This window comes from Bos grunniens, chromosome 17 (assembly GCF_055505025.1).
Source record: "Bos grunniens cultivar Pamir isolate PY7600 chromosome 17, Bosgru_T2T1.0, whole genome shotgun sequence".
In the NCBI taxonomy this organism is placed as follows: domain Eukaryota; kingdom Metazoa; phylum Chordata; class Mammalia; order Artiodactyla; family Bovidae; genus Bos; species Bos grunniens.
Genome location: NC_141181.1, coordinates 10,618,750 through 10,631,227, shown reverse-complemented (window position 1 = coordinate 10,631,227; position 12,478 = coordinate 10,618,750).

Sequence of the window (12,478 nt, the reverse complement as noted above, 5' to 3'; positions counted from 1 at the left end):
AGAGCTAACAGAGTAAAGCTGAACAGGGACAAAGAGGAAAGTATTATGGGTTGGTTGTTCAGTCATTCCTTGGATTCTGTGAGTCATGAAGTTTTCCTTTGTGTCTAAGCTAAAGCTGAATTTGTTTCTGCTATTTGTAATGAAATGATAATTCATGCACCTGTGTAATTCCACTTAATCCTAACACCAATACTTTTAAGTAGTGACCGTAATTGACATTTTACAAATGAGTCCCAGAGTTAGAGATGGACGTTCTCCCTGGTACCCTATCTTGAAGAAATATTTTACAGTAACACCCAACTACATTATTCTCAGACCATCAGCTCCTTATTGCAAAATTCATGCTAAAGTTGAAGAAAGTAGAGGAAACCACTAGGCTATTCAACAACAACAACAACGTGCGTGCTCAGTCATGTCCAACTCTGTGGGACCCCATGGACCACAGCCTGTCAGTCTCCTCTGTCCATGGGATTTTTCCAGCAAGAATACTGGAATGGGTTGCCATTCAGGTATGACGTAAATCAAATCCCATATGATTATACAGTAGAGGTGACAAATAGATTCAAGGGATTAGATCTGGTAGACAGAGTGCCTAAAGAACTATTAGCGGAGGTTCATGACAGTGTACAAGAAGCAGTGACCAAAACCATCCCAAAGAAAAAGTAACGCAAGAAGGTAAAGTGGTTGTCTCAGGAGCCTTTACAAATAGCTGAGAAAATAAGAGAAAGACAAAGGAGAAAGGGAAAGATATACCCAACTGAATAAAGAGTTCCAGAGAATAGCAAGGAGAGAGAAGGGCTTAAATAAATAGTGAAAGGAATAGAGGAAAACAATAGAATAGGAATAACTAGAGATCTCTTCAAGAAAATTGGAGATATCAAGGGAATATTTCATGCAAGAATAGGCATGATAAAGAACAGAAATGGTAAGGACCTAACAGAAGAAGAGATTAAGAAGAGGTGGCAAGAATACACAGAAGAACTGTACAAAAGAGGTCTTGTCGACCTGAATAACCACGATGGTGTGGTGGTCACTCACCTAGAGCCAGACATTCTGGGATGTGATGTCAAATGGGCCTCAGAAAGCATTACTATGAATAAAGTTAGGGGAGGTGATGGAATTCCAGCCGAGCTATTTAAAATCCTAAAAGACAATCCTGTTAAAGTGCTTCACTCAATATGTCAACAAATATGGAAAACTCAGCCGTGGCCACAGGACTGGAAAAGGTCAGTTTCCATTCCAGTTCCAAAGAGGGGCAATGCCAAAGATTGTTCAGACTGGCATGCAGTTACACTTATTTCACATGCTGGTAAGGTTATGCTCAAAATCCTTCAAGTTAGGCTTCAATAGTACATGAACCGACAACTTCCAGATATGTAAGCTGGGTTTAGAAAAAGGCAGAGGGACAAGAGATTAAGTGGCCAACATTTGTTGGATCATGGAGAAAGCAAGGAAATTCCAGAAAAATATCTACTTCTGCTTCATTGGCTATGCTAAAGCCTTTTGACTGTGTGGATCATAGCAAACTGTGGAAAATTCCCAAAGAGATAGGAATATCAGAACACCTTACCTGTCTCCCGAGAAATCTGTATGCAAGTCAAGAAGCAATAATTAGAACCAGACATGGAACTACTGACTGGTTCCAAATTGGGAAAGGAGTATGACAAGGGTATATATTGTCACCCTACTTATTTAACTTCTATGCAGAGCACATCATGTGAATTGCTGGGCTGGATGAATGACAAGCTGGAATCAAGATTGCTGGGAGAAATATCAGTAACCTCAGATACCCAGATAATACTACTCTAATGGCAGAAAGTGAAGAGGAACTAAAGAGACTTTTGATGAGGGTGAAAGAGGAGAGTGAAAATGCTGATTTGAAACTCAACATTCAACAAACTAAGATCATGGCATGCAGTCCCATAACTTTAAGCAGTTAGAAGAGGAAAAAGTAGAAGCAGTGACAGACATTTTTCTTGGGCTCCAAAATCACTGTGGGCAGTGACTATAGCTATGAAATTAAAAGACGCTTGTTCCTTAGAAGGAAAGCTATGACAAACTTAGATAGCATATTATAAATAAAAAGCAGAAACATCACTTTGCTGACAAACGTGCATATAGTCAAAGCTATGGTTTTTCCAGTAGTCCTGTACAGATGTGAGAGTTGGACCATAAAGAAGGCTGAAAATAAAATGTAGTCACTCAGTCATGTCCCACTCTTTGCAGCCCCCTGGACTGTAGCCCATCAGGCTCCTCTGTCCATAGAATTCTCTAGGCAAGAATATGGGAATGGACTGCCATTCCCTTCTCTGGGGGATCTTCCTGACCCAGGGATCAAGCCCGGGTCTCCCACATTGCAGGCAGATTCTCTACCGTCTGAGCCACCAGGGAAGGATGAGTGCCAAAGAATTGATGCTTTCAAATTGTGGTGCTGGAGAAGATGCTTGAGAGCCCCATGGACTGCAAAGAAATCAAACCAATCAATCCTAAAGGGAATCAATCCTGAATGTTCATTGGAAGGACTAATGACGAAACTGAAGCTGAAGTTCCAATACTTTGGCCACCTGATGTGGAGCCAACACTTTGGAAAAGACCCTGTTGCTGGGAAAGATTGAAGGCAAAAAGAGAAGGGGCAGCAGAGGATGAGATGGTTGGATGGCATAGCCAACTCGATGGACATGAGTCTGAGCAAACTCCAGGAGATGGTGAAGGACAGGGAAGCCTGGCGTGCCTCAGTCCATGGGGTTGCAAAGAGTCAGACACAACTTAGCAACTAAACAACAACAACAACATTATTCTACCTACCCTGCTTGCCAAGCAATTTTTCAGCTTGCTGTCTTCCAAAGGTACACACGCACTGGGAAACAGTGACTCCAAAATGATCAGATGTTGATTGTCCTGCCAGTAACAGTTCACATTATGAAATAATTTGTTGATATTATTATTTACAAATTAGTTTATTACGAGTGGTTAGTATGAATCATTTCTGAGAATTGGACATAATGCTTTAGAGTTTAAGAATCCAAAAAGTTGAGGGTCGTATTAGACTAAACCTTCTTAGGGACTGGTTTTTCCTAGAACACTTGTACAAACTCTTTCTGGACATCTTAGCTGCACAGATGAAAACTAAGATTCCTCAAGATGTCAAAGATAGAGGTTCCATTAACAATTGAGTCCTAGCCACAAAATTGAACTCTCTAGTCAGTTGTATCACAACAAAGATTTTTTTTTTTAATTATTAGTTTCCTACAGTATTTTTTGTCTCAAGATTAGCTATTATTAAGGTTTCAAATGGGCTGAGGTGACATCAGTAAAAATAGTAAAATGAGGAACTCCAAATTCCACCCCTCCATAAGAGCAATGAAAACTAGACAAAAGACTGTCAGAATCAACTTTCTTTGAACTCTGGAAATTAGCCAAAGGCCTGCAACAACCTGGCAAAAATATTTTTTCAAGGAAAATGGCTGGTTCTTAGTAAGTACTTGGAGAAGGGGATGGCACCCCACTCCAGTACCCTTGCCTGGAAAATCCCATGGATGGAGGAGCCTGGTAGGCTGCAGTCCATGGGGTCGCTAAGAGTCAGACACGACTGAGCGACTTCACTTTCACTTTTCACTTTCATGCATTGGAGAAGGAAATGGCAACCCACTCCAGTGTTCTTGCCTGGAGAATCCCAGGGACGGGGGAGCCTGGTGGGCTGCCATCTATGGGGTCCCACAGAGTCGGACACGACTGAGGTGACTTAGCAGCAGTAAGTACTAATGGGATTCCAGTCCCGTCTCCCACTCCTTATATCAGCAGTAGCTGGGAAAATAACAGCCTGCATTTCTGGTACCAGAGTGAGTAAAGAATTGTTATTAGTTATTTGTTCTGATATGCCTGGTGGCTCCCTAGAATGGTGACTCAAAGGCATATATCTATTTTGCCTGATTCCAACTTCCCTGGTGGCTCAGTGGTAAAGAATCCACCTGCCAATGCAGTAGACACAGGTTCGATCCCTGGGTCAGAAAGATCCCTTGGAAAAGAAAATGGCAACCCATTCTAGTATTCTTGCCTGGGAAATCCCACAGACAGAGGAGCCTGGTGGGGTACAGTCCATGGGATCACAAAAGAGTCAGACACAACTTAGTGACTAAACAAGAACAACAGCAACTAGCCTAGTGCTAAAGCTCCTTCCCAGGGGTATTTGTTGAAAATCCTTATAGTCTACTGCCTTAGGTTGCTGCTGCCAAGGTGATCATTAATAACTGGGGCAAACAGTAGACCAAACAAAAAGCTTGTGAGGAAAATGAGTGTCCTGTAAGGACTTACAAGATGGGCAAACAGTGAAAACAGTGTCAGACTTTATTTTTGGGGGCTCCAAAATCACTGCAGATGGTGACTGCAGCCATGAAATTAAAAGATGCTTACTCCTTAGAAGGAAAGTTATGACCAACCTGGATAGCATACTCAAAAGCAGAGACATTACTTTGCCAACAAAGGTTCATCTAGTCAAGGCTATGGTTTTTCCTGTGGTCATGTATGGATGTGAGAGTTGGACTGTGAAGAAGGCTGAGCGCCAAAAAATTGATGCCTTTGAACTGTGGTGTTGGAGAAGACTTGCGAGTCCCTTGGACTGCAAGGAGATCCAACCAGTCCATTCTGAAGGAGATCAGCCCTGGGATTTCTTTGGAAGGAATGATGCTGAAGCTGAAACTCCAGTACTTTGGCCACCTCATGCGAAGAGTTGACTCATTGGAAAAGACTCTGATGCTGGGAGGGATTGGGGGCAGGAGGAGAAGGGGACGACAGAGGATGAGATGGCTGGATGGCATCACTGACTCAATGGACATGAGTCTGGGTGAACTCCGGGAGTTGGTGATGGACAGGGAGACTTGGCGTGCTGCGATTCATGGGGTCGCAAAGAGTCGGACACGACTGAGCGACTGAACTGAACTGAACTGAGAAGGTCAAAGGCCAAATGCATGCGTAAGATTGTATGCATGCTCAGGAAAACCAAAAAAAAACCTCTGAAACTCTCACCTTCTACTTTACAGCTCTAAGGCTAGTGTTGAAAGTAAGCCACAATAAACACATATGGGGCCTCTGCAAAGACTGGAAGGTTGTTTGGTTCCAGGTACTGCTGCTGCTGCTGCTAAGTCGCTTCAGTCATGTCGACTCTGTGCGACCCCATAGATGGCAGCCCACCAGGCTTCCCCATCCCTGGGATTCTCCAGGCAAGAACACTGAAGTGGGTTGCCATTTCCTTCTCCAATGCATGAAAGTGAAAAGTCAAAGTGAAGTCGCTCAGTCGTGTCTGACTCCTAGCGACCCCATGGACAGCAGCTTACCAGGTGTCTCCGTCCATGGGATTTTCTAGGCAAGTACTGGAGTAGGCTGCCATTGCCTTCTCCGGGTTCTAGGTACAGGCATACCTTATTATGTTTCAATTTATTGCACTTTGCAGACATTACATTCTTTACAAATGGAAGGTTTGTGGCAACCCTCCATCAAGCAAGTCTACCAGCAACATTTTTCCAATAACATTAGCTCATTTCATGTCTCTGTGTGTCGGGAAGATCCCCTGGAGAAGGGAATGGCAACCCACTCCAGTACTCTTGCCTGAGAAATCCTGTGGACAGAGGAGCCTGACAGGTTACAGTTCATGGGGTCACAAAGAGTCAGACATGACTGAGCACAAGGCACCCTGATGTCACATTTTAGTAAGCTCACCATTTTTCAAACTGTCTCATTATTATTATGCTTCTTATAGTGAGCTGTGACCAGAGATCTTTGATGTTACTATTTTGTTTTGGGGCTCCATGAACCATGCCCATATAAGACAGAGAACATAACCAATAAATGCTATGTGTGTTTTGACTGTTTCATCAGCCATCTTTTCCCTATCCTTCTCCCTTTCCTAGGGCCTCCCTTTACCCTGAGACACAACAATTTTAAAATTAGGACAGTTAATAACCCTACAATGGCATCTAAGTTTTCAAGTGAAAGGAAGGCTTTGTCACTAAATCATGTCTGACTCTTTGCAACCCCATGGACTGTAGCCCACCAGGCTCCTCTGAACATGGGATTTCCCAGGTAAGAGTAAGGGATCAGGGTGCCATTCCCTTCTTCAGGGGATCTTCCCAACCCAGGATTGAAAACATGTCTTCTGCAGCTCCTGGATTGGTAGGCAGATTCTTTACTACTGCACCACCTAGGAAGCCTCACATGTTTCTCAATTTAAATAAAAAATTAGAAATGATTAAGCTTAGTGAGGAAATCATGCCAGGCTGAAAGCTAGGCCTCTTGAACCAGTTGTCCAAGTTGTGAATACAAAGGAAAAGTTCTTATAAGGAAATTAAAAGTGCTACTCCAGTGAATACATGAATGATAAGAAAGCAAAACAGCCTTGTTGCTGCTATGGAGAAAGTTTTAGTGAATCAAACCATCCACAACGTCCCCTTAAGCCAAAGCCTAATGCAGAGCACAGCCCTAACTCTTCAGCTCTATGAAGGTTGAGAGAGGCACGGAAGCTGCAGAAGAAAAGTTTGATGCTAGCCGAGGTTGGTTCATAAGGTTTAAAAAAAGAAGCCATCTCTATAACATAAAAGTGCAAGGTGAAGTAGCAAGGACTGTTCTAGAAGCTAGAGCAAGTCATCAAGATCTAAGATAATTAATGAAGGTGGTTACACTAAACAACAGGTTTTCAATGTAGATGAAACAACCGTATATTGGAGGAAGATGCCATTGAGGACTATCATAGCTAGAGAGAAGTCAATGTCTGCCTTCAAAACTTCAAAGGACAGGCTGACTCTTCTGCTGGGGCCAGAGAGCTGGTGACTTTAAGTTGAAGCCAATGCTCACTTACTATTCTGAAACTCCTAGGACCTTTAAGAATTATGTTAAATCTACTCCGCCTGTACTCTGTAAATGGAACAACGAAGCCCGGATGACAGCCTATCTGTTTACAACATGGTTTACTGAATATTTTAAGCCCAATGTTAACAGCTACTGCTCAGAAAAGAGTTTTCTTTGAAAATATTCCATTCATTGACAATGAACCTGGTCATCCAAGGGTCTCTGGTATGGATTTACAGTGAAATTAATGTTATTTTCTTTCTTTTTCAACAAATTCTTAAAATTATTTATTTAAATTTATTTTTATGAGCTTCCCAGGTGGTGCAGTGGTAAAGAATCTGCTTGCCAATGCAAGAGATGCATGAGACTCAGGTACAATCCCTGGGTAGGGAAAGTCCCCTAGAGAAGGAAATGGCAACCCACCCCAATATTTTTGCCTCGGAAATCCCATGGACAGATGAGCTTTCAGGCTACAGTCCACAGGGTCGCAAAGAGTTGGACGTGACTGAGCACCACCACCCATTATTTATTTGGCTGTGATGGTTCTCAGTTGGCACTTAGAATCTTTAGTTGTGCCATGTGGGATCTAGTTCCCTGACCAGGGATCAAACCCAGGCTCCCTGCATGAGGAGCAAAACGTCTTAACCACTGGGCCACCAGGGAAGATTCATATTGATTTCAACAATGTTGTGCTTACTAACACATTTAATTAATTTTGACTTCTAAGTCTTATTTTAGAAATACATTTTGTAAGGCTATAGCTGTCATAGATACCGATTCCTCTGATTGATCTGGGCAAAGTAAATTGGAAACCTTTTGGAAGGATTCACAGTTCTAGATGCCATAAAGAATATTTGTGATTCATGGGAAGAGGTCTTAATGCCAACATTAACAAGAAGATAAAAGAAGTTGATTCCAGTCCTCATGGGTAACTCTGAGGGATTCAAGACTTCAGTGGAGGAAGTAACTGCAGATGTGGTAGAAACAGCAAGAAAATTAGAATTAGAAGTGGAGCCTGAAGATGTGACTGAATACTGCAAACTCACAATAAAACTTTAATGAATGAGGAGTTGCTTCCTAAAGATGTACAAAGAAAGTGTTTTCTTGAGATGGAATCTACTCCAAGTGAAATGTTGTTTGAACAACAAACTATGAAGTTTGTTGAACAACAGGATTTAGAATATTATATAAACTTCATTGATAAGGCAATAGCAGGGTTTGAGAAGCTCGATTCATTTTTTTAAGTTCTGCGGTGGGTAAAATCCTGTCAAACAGCATTACATGCTACAGAGAAATTGTTCATGAAAGGAAGAGTCAATCAATGTAGCAGACTTCATTGTGGTCCTATTTTAAGACTTTGCCACAGCCACCTCAGCCTTCAGCAACCACCTCTCCGAAAGGTCAGCAGTCACCAACATTGAGGTAAGACCCTCCACCAGCGAAAATATTACAACTTCCTGAAGGCTCAGATGATGGTTAGCATTTTTTAGCAATAAAGGTTTTTAATTAAGGTATGTACATTTTTGTTTTTTTAGACATAATGCTATTGCATAATTAATAGACTACAGGGTAGTGTAAACATGACTTTTATATATACTGGAAATCAAAAAATCTGTGACTAGTTCTTTTGAGATATCTGCTTTATTGCAGTGATCTGGAACCAAAGCTGCAATATCTCTAAGGTGTGTATATATTCAAGGAAGCTCTGCCCAGTCATTAGCTGACCACTAAGACAATATAACAGAGACCCCAGGGGCCACATAAAGCAAAGAACAGACTATAGAATTAGTCTGTTTAGAAATGGATAAGAAAGATGTGGTACATATACACAATGGAGTATTACTCAGCCATTAAAAAGAATACATTTGAATCAGTTCTAATGAGATAGATGAAACTGGAACCTATCATACAGAGTGAAGTAAGCCAGAAAGAAAAACACCAATACAGTATACTAACGCATATATATGGAATTTAGAAAGATGGTGACAATAACCCTGTGTATGAGACAGCAAAAGAGACACTGACGTATAGATCAGTCTTATGGACTCTGTGGGAGAGGGAGAGGGTGGGGAGATTTGGGAGAATGGCATTGAAACATGTAGAATATCATGTATGAAACGAGTTGCCAGTCCAGGTTCGATGCACGATACTGGATGCTTGGGGCTGGTGCACTGAGACGACCCAGAGGGAGGGTATGGGGAGGGAGGAGGGAGGAGGGTTCAGGATGGGGAACACAGGTATACCTGTGGCGGATTCATTTCGATATTTGGCAAAACTAATACAATATTGTAAAGTTTAAAAATAAAATTAAAAAAAAAAAAAAAGAAAAGTTACTAACCAGTAGCAACTACAATAAGCAGCAACAGCAACAAATCCTAGGGAATGGAGAATTAACACAATTATTATCATCCAAAGTCTATAATTTACAGTAAGATTCATTCCTGGTGTTGTACATTCTATAAGTTTTGACTAATGTATAATGACATGTATCTGAAATTACAGTATTGTACAGAATGGCCCTAAAATTCCTCTGCGCTCTGCCTGTCCAAACTTTCCTCCCTCTAACCCCGGGGCAGTCGCTCATCTCTTTACTGTCTCCATAGTTTTGACTTTTCTAGAAGGCCATATAGTTGAAATCATATAAGATATAGCTGTTCCAGATTAGCTTTTCTCACTTAGTAATATGTGATAAAGTTTCCTCTATGTCCTATCCTGGTTTGAGAACTCCTTTTCAGTGCTAAATAATATTCCATTTTGTGGATGTACCAGTTTATTTGTTCACCAACTAAAGGGCATATTGGATGCTCCCAAGTTTTGGCAATTACAAATAAAGTTGATATAAAAATCCCTGTGCAGGTTTTGTGTTAACATGAGTTTTCAACTCCTTTGGCTAAATATCAAAAGCATGATTGCTAGATTTTGTGGTAAAATTATGTTTAGTTTTTAAGAAGCCACCAAATGTTTCCAGAGTGCCTGTCCTATTTTTCATTCATGCAAGTATTGTATGGGACTTTCTAGGTGGCACTGGTGATAAAGAACCCATCTGCCAATGCAGGAGGCATAAGAGACATGGGTTCAGTCCCTGGGTCAGAAAGATCCCCTGGAGGAGGAAATGGCGACCCACTCCAGTATTCTTGTCAGGATAATCCCATGGACAGAGCATCCTGATGGGCTTCATGGGCTTGCAAAGACTTGGACACAATTGAAGTGACTTAGCACACATGCAAGCAATATATGAGAGTTCTTGTTGCTCCATATCCTCGATAAGTTTTGTTGTTCTCAGTATTTTGAATTTTAACTATTCATTAGAATAGTTAAATAGATGTATAGTGATATCTTGTTTTAATTTTCAAGTTCTCAATGAAATATGATGTTGAGCATCTTTTCATATGATTATTTGGTAACTGTATATCTTCTTTAGTAAGGTATCTATTATATCTTTGGCCCATTTATAATCAAGTTTTGTATTGTTGTTGGGTTGTAAGAGTTCTTCGTATATTTTGGATAAAAGACGTTTAACAGAGTTGCCGTGTACAAATATTTTCTCCCTCTCAATGGCTTGTCTCCTCCTCCTCTTCATGCTGTCTTTTGCGGAGGAGAAGCTTTTAATTTTAATGAAGGCCAGCTTATCAGTTCTTTCATGGATTTTGCCTTAGGTGTTATAACTAAAAAGTCCTCACCATACCTAAGGTAACACAGATGTTTTCCAGTGTTATCTTTTAGGAGTTTTGCAGTTTTGAGTTTTACTGTTAGGTCTGTGATATATATACTTTAGTTAATTTCCATAAAATGTATAATGTCTGTGTCTAGATTCATATTTTTATATATCGATGTCCAGTTGTTTCAGCACCATCTGTGGAAAAGTTAATCTTTACTCCATTGTGCTGTCTTTGCTTCTTTGTCAAAGATCAGTTGCTCGCATTTATACAGATATAATTCTGAGCTGTCTTGGCTCTTCCATCAATCTACACATCTTTCCTTTTGCCAACACCACACTATCTTGATTACTGTAGTTTATAGTAAGTTTTAAGTTCAGATTGTGTCAGCCCTCTGATTTTTTTTTCCTTTTCCTTCAATATTGTGTTGGCTATTCTGGATCTTTTATCTATGTACATTTATTTACTTATTTAAGTTTCTTAAATTTTATTTCATTTATTTATTTTGGCTGTACTGGGTCTTCATTGCTGCAGGGGGGAGTGGAACTAGAGGCTTTCTCTCGTTTTGGGGAGCAGGGGTACCACACTCTCTAGCTGTGGTACATGGGCTTCTCATTGTGGTGGCTTCTCTTGTTGCAGAGCACAGGCTCTCGGCACACAGGCGGCCGTGCAGCATGTGGAATCTTCCTGCAGCAGAGACCCCCTGCACTGGCAGGAGGATTCTTATCCACTGGACCACCATGGATGGCCTCTGTGTACATTTATAATCGATTGTTGATATCCACAGAGTAACTTCCTAAGATCTTATTAGGATTGCATTGACTCTATAGATCAATGTTGAGTCTTCCTGTGCATGTATATAGAATATCTCTCCATGTATTTAGGTCTTTGAGTTCTTTCATCAAAGACTTGTAGTTTTTTTAAGTAGATGTTGCACATATTTTGTTAGATTCATACCTAAGTATTTCATTTTAGAGGTATGCTAATGTATGTGCTATTTTTATAAATTTTAAATTCCACTTGTTCATTATTGGTACATATATACTTCTATACGTTAACTTTATATCCTGCAGCTTTACTACAATTGCTTATTAGTCCCAGAAAGATGTTTTTTGCAGTTATTTCAGATCTTCTGTATAAACAATCATGTCATCGGTGAACAAAGTTCTATTTCTTCTTTAAACTCTGTAACTCCCAATTCCACGCTCCCCTCAGCTGCTGGCGACCACTGTTCTCTCTCTGCTACTCTGAGTTCGACTGCTCTAAGTACCTCATGGAAGTAGAATCATACAGTATTTGTTTTTGTGTGTGTCTTTAGCATAATGTCGTCCAGATTAATCCATGTTGTAGGATATGTCAGAATTTTCTTCCCTGTTAGGGCTGAGTAATACTCTATTGTACGTATATTTCACATAGAATGTATTCATCCATTACTGGACACTTGGGTTTCTTTCATGTTTTAGCTGTTTTGAATAATGCTGCTATGAAAATGGATACAAAACATCTCTTTGAGACCCTGCTTGCAATTCTTCTGCGTACATAACCAGAAATGAAATTGCTGGATCACATGGTAATTCTATTTTTAATTTTGGGGGGAACCCGTACTTTTTCCACAGCAGCTGTACCACTTTACTTTGTCACAATAGCACCCAAGAGTTCCAGTCTCTCCAAATCCTTCCCGGCACTTTTTATTTTCTAGTTTTTTGATAGTAACTGTTCTATCGGGTGGGAAATGGTATCTCATTTTAGTTTTAATTTGTACTTCCCTAATGATTAATGTTGTTGATCTTTTTTTAATGTGCTTATTGGCCATTTATTTATCTTCTTTGGAGAAATATCTATTTTCTCCAAAAGTCCTTTGCTGATTATTGTATTGGATTGTTTGGGGGGATTTTTTAATGAATTTTAGGAGTTCTTTATATATTCTGAATATTAATCCCTTACCTGATATATGATTTGCAAAATATTTCTTTTGCAAACATTGA